Source organism: Phocoena phocoena, chromosome 1 (genome assembly GCF_963924675.1).
Source record: "Phocoena phocoena chromosome 1, mPhoPho1.1, whole genome shotgun sequence".
Classification (NCBI taxonomy): Eukaryota; Metazoa; Chordata; class Mammalia; order Artiodactyla; family Phocoenidae; genus Phocoena; species Phocoena phocoena.
In genome coordinates this window covers 28,096,320-28,112,014 of record NC_089219.1, presented here as the reverse complement: position 1 = coordinate 28,112,014, position 15,695 = coordinate 28,096,320, and positions in this window count along the sequence as shown.

Here is a 15,695-nt window from a genome sequence, read left to right as displayed (position 1 = left end):
CTTGCTACCGTGGTTCAGTGATTGTTTAGAAATAAAAGCGCAGGTTTGTTTCTTAACAGTCAATAACAATTTTGAGAGAATGTACTTGTTACAATATATGGACATCATTGGGGTGGGGTGGGGTAATTTTGCTTCATTCTGCTTACCTCGATGAATAGGCTTTTGCACTTTCGATGAGAAACCTGTGACTTTAGTCAATTCTTACTAGTTTTGATTTGTATGTAGCTGTAATTCGTGAATCTTAGTGCAGAGGGTCTTAAAAAAAATCACTCAGTCAAAAAGCTGGGGATAAATGGGTTTCAGTAATAACTCTATATACCGAGGTGCTCGCATTGTATTTCATAGTCTTTTCTTGCAACAAACCAAAATTATTTTTAATGAGAATGGTCGGAAGTTCAGAGGTGTGATGCCAGAATGCATTTTCGTACTGTTAGGCCCTTGGAACAGGTACCGGTGCTTTATGAAAGATGAAAGAAATGCAATGGGTGCTCTTCACATAAGGTTGCAAAACCTACAAAGAATGCATAATAGTTTCACTTTTCCCCAATAAAGAGATGCGTGTGACTAGTTTTGGACTTTTAACCTTAATGGGGGTTGCATGTTTCCTATTGTTAATCATTGTCAGCTGCAGTGACATGATACACAGTCCTGCATTTACTGCCTTTCCCTTAATGATTTTGGACAGGTTTTAGAGAGCCAGGATGTTTGTTCTGGGCCTTTATTTGGTTTTGGCTTTAGCTGATAATGTTTCAGTGCTCTGTCAGCTAGTGCAGTTCTCAAATGGCTGCCTATTAGGGAAAGAATTCAGAGGATTTGGCTGCTCCCAATCATCTGTCATTGCTGCTAGATAATGATTGGCAATTTTTAAGACTCAACTGTGGAAAGCTCACAGTTGGTAAACCATCAAACATAAAAATGTTGCTTTTGAACACCAGTGCTGAAAAGATTTATTTGGAGGGTGAAAAAGGGGCTGGATGCAGCATAGGATAATCTGGAGAATGGAGGAAGAATGCAAAACGATATAGTATCCCTTATGGATGGTACATGTGCAACAGGGAACTATTTCATATACCCTTGGCAGTCGCTGATAATCAGGGAGGAAGAAAAACCTGGAATTTGAATTAAGGCTGATCTTTCTGGTTTTTGTGCACTGTGGCCCTGCCAGGCATATATAGTGAAGGTGAATGTCTTCTCCCTCAGAAAAACTCAGGTTCCTTGCTGTCCCGATAAGGCATAGCTTCCCTGCCCTAACTTAAAACTCAGTGAGGACTTAAGAGGGAAAGAATGAGGCAAATATATAGGATTGCAGGATAACAACTGCATTGTTGTGTACTGTGGAAGGGGGGGAGGGCTCTCTTGGTGGACTCCTGCTGAAGGTGGTCAGTCCACCTGAGAATGGAAGACATGCTTGGTGGGGAGCAGGGTACGTGCTTTTATATGAAAAGAGCCGATGTTAAAACTCATTTGGTAAGGTAAACGTTGTCACATACCTTCACATAAGGGATAGTATATTTTGGATTGCAGTCAAACTTCATTGTGGTCAGACTGGTGAAAATGCAGTTAGGCTTTTGTATTTTAAAGAGGATACAGTTCTCATTCGAATTCAGGTGTCTACTGCTACCTTACGTCAGAATGATTTTAGATTTTTTCCCCCCATGAAGTCTCTTCCTATTTTTTATGCTGTAACTTGCCCCCAATCTTTGTCTCTGGAATTTACTCTTTAAATTTTGAAATTAACTAGCATTTTCAAATCTTTATGCCCTTGTCTTTTATATTAACTTTTTCTTATTATTCTTTAGGTAAGAATGATTGATGTTGGCTGATATTGGAGTGTTCATTCCGTTGAAGTAAGTTTCCTTGGAAGTTTTAACCTGTAGAGGATTTTGGGTTTGACTTCTATTTAATGGTTAAATAATTTGATTTAGCTATGTGGGGTGAAAACTGTTTGACTTTTTTTTAAGGTGTTCACCTCTCCTAAGATAATACCCTTATTATTTTTCTTTAATGTGTGTGCATGCGTGTGGGTGAATGTGAGTTGGAAAGAGAAAAGACTGGGATTATTTATTACAAAGATGTCAAACACTAGAAGAAAAAGATGAAAGATTTAGATCAGAAAAGAAGGCTTGAATTAGTAGAGACATGTATTTTCAGTACTCTTAAAATGAACTTTGGACCAATTCAAAATCCCATTCCTTTTTACATAATAAATTGTGAGGAACAGTTGTCTAGTCATTGGTAGGAGGGAAAACCTGTTTTCAACAGGTTCATTCAACCTGTTGATGTCAGAATAAAATGTACATGTTAAAAATTAGTAAAAATGTAATATATGCTGAATGTTATTTTAACACAGTTAATATTTTAATGATAGGTGGATAAGATATTTGTTCTCAAGACATCACACAGCATGAGCTGATCAAGGAGGAAAGCTACAACTTGTTAGACTGATGAAATATCTAGGTGAGTTGAGTGCTTCTTACTCTGTAAACTGCCTTCAGGAGGACTCTCGGGTGGTATAAAAATAACTACTCGTGTGGATATCTCAGTTTATTCTACGTTAAAACTTTCTTACAGGAAAGATGTTTTTATAGCACACACTTAAATATTTAAACATTTTTACAGCCTTCTGAGGTGTGGTAGACCTTGTCTGTTTGGCTAAAGCCTCACAAAAACAGGACTTAAGTTTTAAATAAAAATATATATCTGTATTCACCTCTGGGTCCATAAGACCATGTAGAAGAAGGTTCAGAAGATTTGAAGTTCCCTGTTTTTCATCAGATAGTTAAATGGTGGGATTACCTATAGTTGAGAATAGATGGAAGATAAAATAAATATAGATGATGATCTAGAAGGGTTGGCAACTCAACTCTGCTGTTCTAGCTGGAAAGCAGTCGTAGACAGACGGACATGACTGTGTTCCAATAAAACTTTTTTACAAAAAGGTGACTTGTAGATGGTACCTTACTGTCCCTTCATCTTACAGAAATTGCATTCGTTCAAGGTATCACTTAGGTATAAAGGGCTGTCATAATCAGTTTGAAATTAACAAAAATGGAAGAATTGAGGCTATATCTTATAGCTAGAAAGAGGGTGCCAATTAATGGAGTGTCTTGAATGGTAGAGATCTGCCTTGTAAGAAAGTTCTTGTAGAAAATGGAAGTAAAATTTAATAAACTCATTGGGTGAGTCTGATATTAAAATCATTTCTGCTTCTTTAATCCTTAGTTATCTAAAGATCATTAAATACTATTACTACCACATTCCTTGATTAATGTTACTTTGCTGTTAGGAAGTTTACTTGGTTGATGCTGATAAATATTTGAGACCTTGATACGTGATTCTTAGGTCTTTTGGAGTAATTGTTTCCTTTAATTGACAGGATCAGGTGAACTATGTCCCGAAAACCAGTGAGGAAGAGAGCAAAGAGAAATAAACAACCTGTTGTTTAATAAAGACATTTTAAAATCAGATTGTCCTTCCATTTGTTTTGGTTTTGTTTTTAAGTAGAGGACTCTTCCGTTTTCCAGAATTTTCTGTATATGTCAGCAACTTGTTTCTAGGTGACATTAAAAAAGTCATTCCATGTTGTAAGTATAAAACTACATAAAAAAAAAAACTACATAATTTAGGACTCTACTTCTTGAGGCCTTTTTGGCAGAGCTGCTTCAGCCTCTTAATTACTAATCAACCTGATGGCCCTACACTATCGAACTCACCTGATTTAGCCATCAGTATTTTAAAATTGCCTTCAGTCTTAGTAAGTTTTATTCCTGAGATTACCATGTGATTAGCAGTTAAAAAGCATTTTGTATATTACAAAAGGATTATCAGATTATGGTTATGGGTAGTCAGACATTACTTCACTAATGAGTAGAGACTGAATTGCGTCTTGCCAAATAACCATATTTTGGTTACCCTGAGTAGCAATTTCTTTAAAGTGGAGTTGAATTTTATACACAGTGTAAAATTCTGGAATTTGCTATTAAAATCTGCTTGCCCCCTCCATTCTTGAAGCTCTCATTAAAACTTGACAAACTGTTAAAGGGATCTTTCACACCAAATTCATATGAGGTGCGTATTAAAAGTAATTCGGGGTTTGCTTTTTGGTGTTTTTTTTTGGTTTTGTGTTTTTGGGAGCCGTGCCACATGGCCTGCAGGATCTTAGTTTCCCTGACCAGGGATCATACCTGTGCCCCCTGCAGTGGAAGCACAGAGTCCTAATCACTGGATCACTGGGGAATTCCCTTGTAACTGCAAAGGGAGAGAGTTGAAAGCCACAGCAGTCACTGGTCCCATGGAATTTGCTTTGAAAAGCTGTGTGTAGTCAGTACCAGGGACAAGACCCAAGATCCTGCTCTAAGTGTTCATAATCATTCTGATCATCTGTGATTGGCATATCTTCAGAGAGGCAAATAAGAGATCCCAAATCAAGAATCATCTGAGTCCATGTCTTGGTTCAACTGTTACTCCTTTCTGATTGCCAGCTTGCTTAGCATCTTTATGGGTCTCAAGGCAAAAATCTACAGTGTAATATATTGGTTAGGAGTTACGGGGTCTTGCTACTGGAGTTCAAGTATTCTGAAATGTGCCCAGTTGCGTTATCTGGCAAGTTGCCTGAATTGCAGTTTGCTCATCAGTAGGATGAACATACTACTTTTTCTTCATTGGGGTAAAAGGTGGGTGTACATAAATGAAGTTGCACGGAGACAAAAACAAAAGGAGCATGTGGCATTTTCAAATAAATTTACTAGTCATCAGGGTTCACAGGCAACAGGTCCAGGATTTTTATATTTTATAGAGAATAGGAAATTGTTAATTTTGGTAAGCTTTTAGACCGTGGAGTCCACAAGGGGAAATTAGTAATAGATCCTTAGGACTGAGGATTGGGATTCGTGGGAGAGACCATTTAACTTGGACAAGTTGTATATTGGTTTGGCCAAAAAGTTTGAGTTTTTCCATAACCTCTTAACATGATGTTATAATAGGATTAAGAATCCCTGCCTAGGGGCTTACCTGGTGGTCCAGTGGCTAAGACTCCGCACCCTAAATGCAGGGGGCCCAGCTTCCATCCCTGTTCGGGGAACTAGATCCCACGTGCCACAACCAAGAGCTTGCATGCCATAACTAAGACCCAGTGCAGCCAAAAAAAAAAAAAAAAAATTCCCTGCCTAGCAGGGTTGTATGTTGATTAGTTGGTGTTTTAGGGGCTCTCAACCACTGCGCCACCAGGGAAGCCCCAGTCCTCAAGATTTTTAACAAGTGGTTTATCAGGCATGTAATGTTTTGCATCTAAAGTGGGTTGGGTTCTAAACGTGCTTGAGGTTAAGAGGGAATGAGGGGAAAAAGACAAAGATCCAAATAGAAATACATTCCGTGTTCATTGACATAGCATTCCCCAAAATAATTTACTCATTTACCATGTTCCAGCTGACTTCTTGAAATTGATAACGCTGATTCTAAGTTTCATATGGACCCTTACTTCACACCTATACAAAAGTTAACTAAAAAAGAGTGAAATGCCTAAATGTAAGAATGAAATTATAAAACTTAGATTATTAAATGACACCAAAAACATGAACAACAAAAAAGGCAAATTGGATTTACCAAATTAATCACTGCTTCAAAGGACATCATCAAGAAAGTGAAAACTCATGGAATGGAAGAAAATATTTGTAAATCATAACTGGTTAGGGACTTGTATCCAGAATATGTAAAAAACCCAATTGAGAAATAGGCAAAGGATTTAAATAGAAATTTCTGCAAGGAAGGTATACAAAAATGCCAATTAAGTACATGAAACGTTGCTTGGCATCATTAGTCAATAAGAAAGTGCAGGGAATTCCCTGGTGGTCCAGTGGTTAGGACTCTGAGCTTCCACTGCAGGGGTCCTGGGTTTGATTCCTGGTCGTGGAACTAAGATCCCAAAAGCTGCTCGGTCTGGCCAAAAACAAACAAAGCAAATCGAAACCCTGAAATACCACTTCAAACTTTCAGCTATAAGATGAATGTCTGAGGATCTCATGTATAACATGGTGACTCTAGTTACCCACACTGCTTTATAGAATTGCTTCGGTCACTTGATAATCAAAATTGCCTTCACTAGTTCAGCTGTCTTCATCATATACTAGATTTCTTTATATATCTGGCCCAGTGAACTATCCATTCCTACATAGATGTCATATTTTAAATTTCATTGCTTTATATGAGTTCCAGTCGTTTTTTTTTTTTTTTCTAAAGAGATTTTCTTTGGTTTTCTATGGACTCATTTTATTTAGTGGAATAAGTATATACATCTTAGGGTTCTTCAGAGAAACAGAAGCAATAGGTTATACACACACATATATATATTTTGGGGGGCATTTAATTAAAAAGCAAAATATACCTTCCACATATTTGGAGGAAAACCAACTAACATTATAACTAGCATTAAGGAAGAACTGAGCAGATACTAATAAAGGTAATAAAACAAGATGGGTGTAAAAGCAAATGTCTCTGGGGCGTCAAAGTGGGTAGTCCATGGAACTGGTATAGACTTCTACCAAGAGACATACTGGTGGACACTCAGGTGGAGTCAAACGAGAAAAAGAAGAGAGGGCTTTTGGTTTTGTATGCATATATAAATTTAAACATGCGTGTTGGAGAACTTTCAGGATATTGGAGCTGTGCTGCTTCTCCTGAGGACTCAAGTAATGTCATTGTAATTAATAAAGCACATAATTGTATACCCACCTTGTTTTGACTGTTTGCTATTTTGTAAGTATCACTGCATGAAGAAAACCTTGAACTAAAGGAAAGGGGCAAGGAGGCTCACAGGGAGGCTCACTACCACTGTCCCATGTGAGCTGGCCTGGGATTGTAGTAATCTAGAAACATTTTTCAGCGTGCTTATTGCCCTTGCCATCCCCCTAGAAGATTTTGCCTGCCTAAAGAGGGAGCAGAATGAAGAGTTAACACCATTTCCTAGATATAAGAATGGATTGAGATAAGAAGTTTACTTTCAATACTTTGCTACTTTTTAATGTTCCTAGTAGATGGTAAGCACTCGGGAAGCTGGTAGATACTTAATACTGATAAGTTTAATTTGGCATTGCATACATTCTAACTCCTCTGCCTTCCTTCTGCTTAACTGAACTCATCTGGCAAAAATCAAAGTCATGATAAAATCCAATTCTCTGTCTAATCCATATACATTGACTGTCTTTAAAGTCTGCTTACTGATCTCTAGGGATCCCTTTTTGCTGCCCAGCAATCACACGATTTTCATCTTTATTAAATTCTATTTCATGCCATATCCTCTTTCTTCAAAGCTCCAATGCCTCTTCTTTCATCTTCATTTTCAGAAGATGACCTTTTCTGTTTCACTGAGAAAATAGAAACACTTAGAACTTTCACAAGCTTCTACAGTCATATCTCCCCACCTACCTACATCTGTACCTACATATTCCTTTAAAAAAAAAAATTTACTTATTCATTTTGGCTGTGCCGGGTCCCAGTTGCATCATGTGGGATCTTCGTTGTGGCATGCAGGATCTTTAGTTGTGGCATCTGGGCTCATAGTTGCAGCATGCAGACTCTTAGTCGCGGCATGCATGTGGGATCCAGTTCCCTGACCAGGGATCGAACCCCAGCCCCCTGCATGAGGAGTGCAGAGTCTTACCCACTGGACCACCAGGGAAGTCCCTGTACCTACATATTCTTTTTCTTCTGTTATAATGGATGAACTGTCCATATTTCTAGCTGAGGCCAACTTCTCCACCAAAGAGGATGGCAAATAACCACATGGAAATATTCCCAACATCATTACCTTAAGAGAAATGCAAATTAATGGGGGTATATCTATCTATCTATCATCATCTATCATCTAATCTCCAGTGGGATATAACTACACACCTATCAGAATGGCTAAAATAAAAAGTAGTGACAACATCAAATGTTGCAAGGGATGCAGAGAATCTGGATCACTCATACATTGCGGGTGGAATGTAAAATGGTACAGCCACTTTGGAAAATAGTTTGGCATTTTTTTTGGTTGGTTTTTTTTTTATACCAGCAATTTTTTTTTGTTTGTGCCAGCAATGGTACTCCTGGGCATTTAGAGTAGAAAAATGAAAATTTATGTTTACACAAAAATCATGTATACAAATGTTCATAGCAGCTTTATTTGTAATAGTCTAAAACTGGAAACAATCCAAATGTCCTTCAAAGCGTGAACTGTAAAAAAAAAAAATAGTGAACTGTTAAACATCAATAACATTATTCAGGGACAAACAGGAGTGGACTACTTAGACACGTTAACAACTTGGGTAGATTTTAAGGGTATTATGCTGAGTGAAAAAAGCAGTCCCAAAAGGCTATATGCTCTGATTCCATTCATTCTTGAAAAGACAAAATTATAGAGATGGAGTATAGATTAGTAGTTGCCAATGGTTAGGGATAGAAGGGAGAGAGGAAGGTTGGTGTACTTATAAAAGTATCATAGGGAGCACTGTGTTGGTGGAATTGTTTCGTATCTTGACTATAGTGGTGATTACATAAATCCATACATGATAAAACTGCATAAAAGTAAACACAAGTACACGAGTACATGTAAAACTGGTGAATCTGAATATCAGTGGATGGTATCAATGTTTAAATTCCTGTTGTGATACTGTATTATAGTTATGCAAGATGTTACCATAGGGGGAAGCTGGGTGAACGATATATGAGATCTTTCTGTATTATTTCTTGCTACTTTATCTAAAAATATCTTATTAAAAGTGTTACATAAGATGGTTGATAGTATCTATGGCTTGTTTCTGATACTTTTGTGGTAGTGCTCCTAATATTTCACCTTTAAGCATGATGTTATACATACTATTGTCTAGGTCTATACATACACATTAATAAATATATTACCAACATTTTATTGTTAACAGAAAAAACCTTTAATTCTAATTTTACCAAGGTTTTAAAAATCAGGCACAAAAGTTAAAGCTTTATCAATGCTTTTATTGTATATATTGATATCATTTTCTTAATTTGATATATTTTGTTGCATTTCATAAATAAATTTCCTAATATTGAAACACCTTTACATTCTTGACATGAACTGCAATGGGTAATAGTGCATCACTTATAAATTTTTTTATAATAGAAAACTTCACATGTAAAAGCTGAGTAACAGGGACTTCCCTGGTGGCGCAGTGGTTTAGAATCCGCCTGCCAATGAAGGGGACACGGGTTCGAGCCTTGGTCCGGGAAGATCCCACGTGCCGCGTAGTAGCCAAGCCTGTGCGCCACAACTACTGAGCCTGTGCTCTAGAGCCTGTGAGCCACAACTACTGAGGCCCGTGCACCAAAACCCCATGCTCCGCAATAAAGGAAGCCACTTCAGGGAGAAGCCCGCTCACCGCAATGAAGAGTAGCCCCCGCTCACCACAATTAGAGAAAGTCCGTGTGCAGCAATGAAGACCCAATGCAGCCAAAAATAAAAGCTGAGTAACAATATATTGAATCCCTATGTACCTATCACCTAGATTCAACAACTATGAAATCACGGACAATCTTGTTTCATCTTGACCCTCAAGTACTCCCCCTCTCCCGTTATTTTGAAGCCCTAGATTTCATGTAATTTCATCCACTAATTCCTGAAGTATTTTTGTCTAAAAGTGACTTTTTATTTATTGGCTGCGTCGGGTCTTCGTTGCTGCACCCGGGATTTCTCTAGTGTGGCAAGGGGGCTACTCTTCGTTGTGGTGTGTGGGCTTCTCATTGCAGTGGTTTCTCTTTGGTGCAGAGCATGGGATCTAGGCACGCGGGCTTCAGTAGCTGTGGCACGCAGGCTCAGTAGTTGTGGTGCACGGGCTTAGTTGCTCCGCGGCATGTGGGATCGTCCTGGACCAGGACTCGAACCTGTGTCCCCTGCATCGGCAGGCAGATTCTTAACCACTGCACCACCAGGGAAGTCCCTAAAAGTGACTTAAAAAAAAAAAAAAATAACCACAACATCATTACAAATATCCATTGTTCACAGTTGCTTAAAGATCTAAACATGGTTTACACACTGCAATTCATTGACATGACTCCTACTTCTTTAATCTATAGGATGCTCTGCCATCTTATTTTTTCCTTGTAAGTTTTTGTTAAAGTTTTTTGTTTATCCTGTGCAGTCTCCTAGGATTTGGATTTTGCTGGTTAATCCCATTGATGTTGTTTAATATGTTCCTCTGACCCACTGTATTTCCAGTAAACATGCAGCTAGATCTAGGGTCTTGATAAGATTCAAGATCAAATTATTTGGCAAGATTACTTCATAGGTAGTGCTGTATCAGTCAAAGTCCAGCCAGGAGACTGGAACCACATGTTATTTGAACTATAGAACCAGAAGGCTAGAGCACTAAGGTATTACAGCAGCAGCAACTGTAGGAAGCTGCTAGGACTGGGAGAAAAAAGAGAAGTTGGAATTATTAATACTTAGAAGCCTGGAAGAAGAGTCCTTAAATTCAGACCTCTGAGAAGGATGCGTATCTCAGCTGGTGAATATGTCCATTAGAAGTACACAATGTCTGGCTGTATTAGTGATGTTAGCAGCCATTGATGATCATTGCCTAGATGCATTAATTAAACAAGGTACTATTTTAATTTTATTCGTCATTTAATACTTGCAAAACTTTACCATGCTTTACATCAATGCCTCTCAGTCAATCTGGTTATCTGAACCTTATTCTAATACATTCCTCAGGTAGGGGTCATGGAAACAATGTTCCATGAATTTGCATACTGATGATAGCCTGTGACTCTTACGCTTTAAAGTCCATTTGGTTGGATATAAAATCCTGAGTAAGTTCATATTACTTCATTGTCTTTTGGCATAGAGTGGCATTATGGAAAAGTGTGAAAATAATCGGATTTACCTTCCCTATACCTGCTTTTTTTTTTTTTTTTTTTTTTTTGCATGGACTCTCAAAGGACTTTTTCTTCAAAAAACCCTTTATAAATTTTTTCATTCTTTTTTTAGGCCATTACTCAGCACTGACCATCCTGGGTCAGTGTTCCTAGGTGCACAGTGTGTCTTTTCAATACATAAAGTCTTTCTACTTTCAAGCAAGTTCTCTTGAATTCAGTGCATCAGCCAGGGTTCAGTCAGGAAGCAGAAGCCATACTAGTTATCTGAACAGAGAGAATGTAAAAACACATTAAGTATAAAGTTAACTAAGTTACTGAAAGGATAAAGAGAACATCAAGATGTTATGGAGGTAGCAGCTAATATCCTGAGATGAGAGAACAAAGAAAGGAGATAGGAATTTAAATTTAGAGGGGCCTCATGGAGCTGGAAGTTACAGCTCTGAGGAGGGATGATGCTGGTGCTGGTCTCTGAGCTTGGGCCTAAGACCTAGATCGCTGAAGAGGGGCTGCGGGTGTCTCTGACAGAAGGAAGCATGACGATAAGGCTTCTGCAAGTGTAATAGAAACTGCAACCAGATTTAGCTGCTGCTAGGGAAGGAAGTGCTGGATGAAAACAGCATTGCTGGCATAATGCTCACAAGAACCACAAGCAGACATAAAGCTCACAGAAAGTAGACAGGATGGAACAAATCCTTTCCTTCAGACTTGCAGTCTCCCTCTAGTGACTCCTATTGGCAGAGGCTAACATAAATCCTGCTAAAGCAGAAATGATCACCACAAAGCCGAGTATAGAGGGGTGGGTGCATAGACAATAGCATAATAACTGGCACATAGTTTTTAGTATTTGCTCTTTTCCATTGCTTTGGATTTCTTTGCAGACTCTATTTATATGGATATCAGGTTTTCAATATGTGATATCACTCTTCTCTTGATTTAAAACATTTTCCTTCTTTCCATTTCCACCCTCTACTTCTCTTAGGGATTATCAATTGTTTATTCACTTTTGAGTTCCTTCTAGATTAGTTTTCACTTTTACAGTGACTTTTATTTCTTTTAATTTCTAATGCTTTCCTGAATTCTTGTCATTTATCTTTTTAAACCTTTCTTTTATCCACTCATCTGAGTTTTTCTAATTCTTGTTTATAGTTCTTTTATAGCTTTTATCATTTAATTTCTTTTAGCTTGGTTTGAAACAGATTTTTGTTTTGTAAGGATTTACTGTTCTTTATTCTTATAATTTTGTATATTTCACAATTCTTTTCTGTTGCTAAGTTTTAAGTGAAACATTTACCTGTACTTTTGAGACAGAATTAACTTTTCCGTCTTCAAGGTTCATGAAATACTATTATTTTCACAAAGTGACTAAAATAAATGACCTAGTTCTGAGACCTGCTTCCTTTGCCTCTCTCCCTCACTTCACACTATACATTGTCTTTCCTTTGACCCTATTGTCCCTGTCCTGCAGAATTTGGTGTATACAGCCAGCAGTTTCTCCTTGAAAGGGTTTTGTTTTGGAATGAAGCTTACATTTGTTAGTTTCAAGAGCTCATAAGGACCTAGATTACTCCAACAAATTTGGAATTTAGCACAGTCCCCTTAACTCACCTGCAAATTGGCATCTCCAGGTCACTTTTTGGCTGCAGTTTTCAAATTGGCCAGCCATGCTTTCCAGTGGAAACCTGTTGATTTGGGAGATCTATTCTCAAGGCCATGAGACATCCCACTGATTTTCATCCATGACCTTCCATACAGATAAATGGCACTACTCAGGTTTTACAGTTGCTTTTGAGTTTGTCACTATCTAATTTTATTTTGGGATTGTGGGGATACCTTGTCACCAAGACTTGCTATAGATGCCATGCATGGGTTTTTGCTTTTATGAAGGGATTTGGGAGATTAAAAAAATACACTGCTATTTCTGTCACCTTCTATTCTTCAATGTACTTCTGGTAGTTAATTTTTTATTTAGGAATATCTGTGATAACAGTTCATATAAAAGGTAGTATAGCACAGTGATTAGAAGCATGAGCTATGGAGTCACACTGCCCGGGTACAAATCCTAGATTCACTGTTTACTAATTATGTGATCTTTAACCTCTGTGTCTTAGTTTCTCCCATAAAATAATAGGTTGTGAGAAGTGAAATAACATAAAGCACTGAGAAAAGTACTAGGTTACATAGTAGGTATTCAACAAAGAAAGGTGGTGTTTTTTTTTTTTTTTTGGCCACACTTGCAGGATCTTAGTTCCCCGACCAGGGATTGAACCCAGGCCCCCAGCAGTGGAAGCACTGAATGCTAACCACCGGACCACCAGGGAATTCCCAGGAAAGCTGTTTTAATTACTGTAGTTATCCTTTTTTACTTTTTCAGGTCTAGCTCTTATTTTACTGGCTTTATAGTAGACTATTAAAAAAGTAAAAAAAAAAAAAGGGAAAAAACCACCCTACCTCTTGAAATTAACTCTTGCTTCCACAGTAAGATAGAAATCACAAATGCGAATAGCTAGAAAATAATGAAAATGAGAAGAACACATGGTAGGCAAATGTCACTTCAGAGGAAAGTTCATAGTGTTGTAAAAGCAGTAAGCACTGAATACTAAAGATTAACTGCCTTCTATTAAAGTAGAAATCAATGAATTTTTAAAAAAGAGTAAAATGACCATATTAAATGTTGGCAAGGATGTGGAACAACAGACACAGATATTGTGGGTGGGAGTAGAAAAATGGTATAGCTGAGAAGTCTAATTAAAGTGGAAGATGCACATAGCCTTGGCCCATCAAGTCCACCTCTAAGTAAGTACCTTAGAACAGACCTTCCCAACTTGTGGGCCAGTAGGGTAAAGCCTCAGATGGCCACAGCTCTCAAAGCCTCATCTTTTATGCTATGAAGCATACAAATATTCTTTTCTGTATTATCATCTATCTATCTACATGAAGAGTTGGTAAGCAACCTCTTCTAATATCTTTCTTGGATTTCCACACTAGAAAGCCAAGTTTCATCGGAGTCAAGGCCTTATTTATTCTCTGCTGGATATCCAGCAGCTAGAATAGCATCTAGTATATTGTACTTGCTCAATAAATATTTGTTCAATGTGCATACTATATAAAAAAAAGGATCACTGGAATATTATAAAAATGCAAAATCAGACATATAAAATATCCATTTAAATAAAGGATGTCCACCCTCGAGGAGTGGGATAAAGGGTGGGAGGGAGACACAAGAGGGAGGAGATACGGGGATATATGTATATGTATAGATGATTTACTTTGTTATACAAAAGAAACACACCACTGTAAAGCAATTATACTCCAATAAAGATGTTAAAAAAAAAATTTCAGCACACACACAAAATAAATAAATAAATAAATAAATAAAGGATGAACTTGTATACTCATATAATGGAATGGTATTCAGCAATTAGAATAAACAAACTAGAAATCCACATATAAATCTCAACACCGAGTGAAAGAAAGCAAATTGCAGAAAGATAAGCACAATGCAACTTAAAGTTTTATATAAAGTTTACAATCATGTGCAACAAGGCTATGTATTAAGTATAAAATTATATAAGCATGGAATGATGCACACCAAATAATCATTGCCTCTGCGGAAAAACAGAAATATTATCAGGAAAAGATTTACAAGGGAGCTTTAACCCAATCTATAATATTTTATTTCTGAAATAAAAATCTGGAGCATGGCAAAATGTTAGGATTTAATAGAACTAAATGTTAATTGTTACGTTCTTTTATTTTTATGTTAAAAATCAACCATAATTAAAAAGTAGAGTAGGATTGATAAATAAACCTAAGAATGTGTATGGAAAACAACTAAATAAAATAAATCACTAGTTTTGGCCTAATCAAGAAAGAAAATGTGTATAGAAGATCAATGAAGAAAGCAAGTATAGGTATATAGAAGAAATTATGAGAATACTTTCTACAACTCTATGCGAATTTATTTGAAAGAAGGACTCAATGAAATAGATGCTCTTTCTAGAAAAATTACAAGTTATAAAAGAAAACCAGCCTCAGATATACCTACCACTAAATTCTTTCAAATCTCTGAGGAACACATTTCCCTTGTTATCTAAACTTTTCTAAAGTGTTAAGACAGAAAGAGTTCTTTCTTTCAGAATTATTTGAAAATTACTCATATTTTCATAAAGTAGATTAGGAATTCCTATTGTGTCACCCAGCTAAGTCAACCAAAACCACAGCAATATTTAGCGTTTTAATGTTTAATATATGAGGTTTCACAGAAAAGGAAATACAAATGGCTCAAGCAGATACGCAACCTTATTTTTAAGTGAAAATAAAAAATTCTATTGAGATTTAATCTCCACAGAGATTAACATATCATTATTCAACTAACAGACTGGCAAAGATCAAAATGTTTGTTAATACTTTATAAAGATTCGAGGAAATAGGAACTCTCACACGTTGGTGGGAGTATAAAACGATACAATCCTTACAGAAAGCAATTGGCCAATATCTATGAAAAATAAAAATGTACAAATCTTCTGACCTAATAACTTGAGTTTAAAATTTTATCTCACAGCAACTCACTAATGTGCAACATGACCTATGTACACGGTTATTAAATGCAGCATTATTTGCAAGAGTAAGAGACTGGAAAGAACACGTTTGTCAGTAGGGACTGCTCCAATATATTATGGTACATCCATACAATTAAATCTTACGCAATTATTAAAAAAAGAATCAAGAAACTCTATGTACTGATATGGGACAATCTCAAAAAATCATGTTAAGTGAAAACGGCAAGCTGAAGAACAATGTGCACTGCCCAGCAC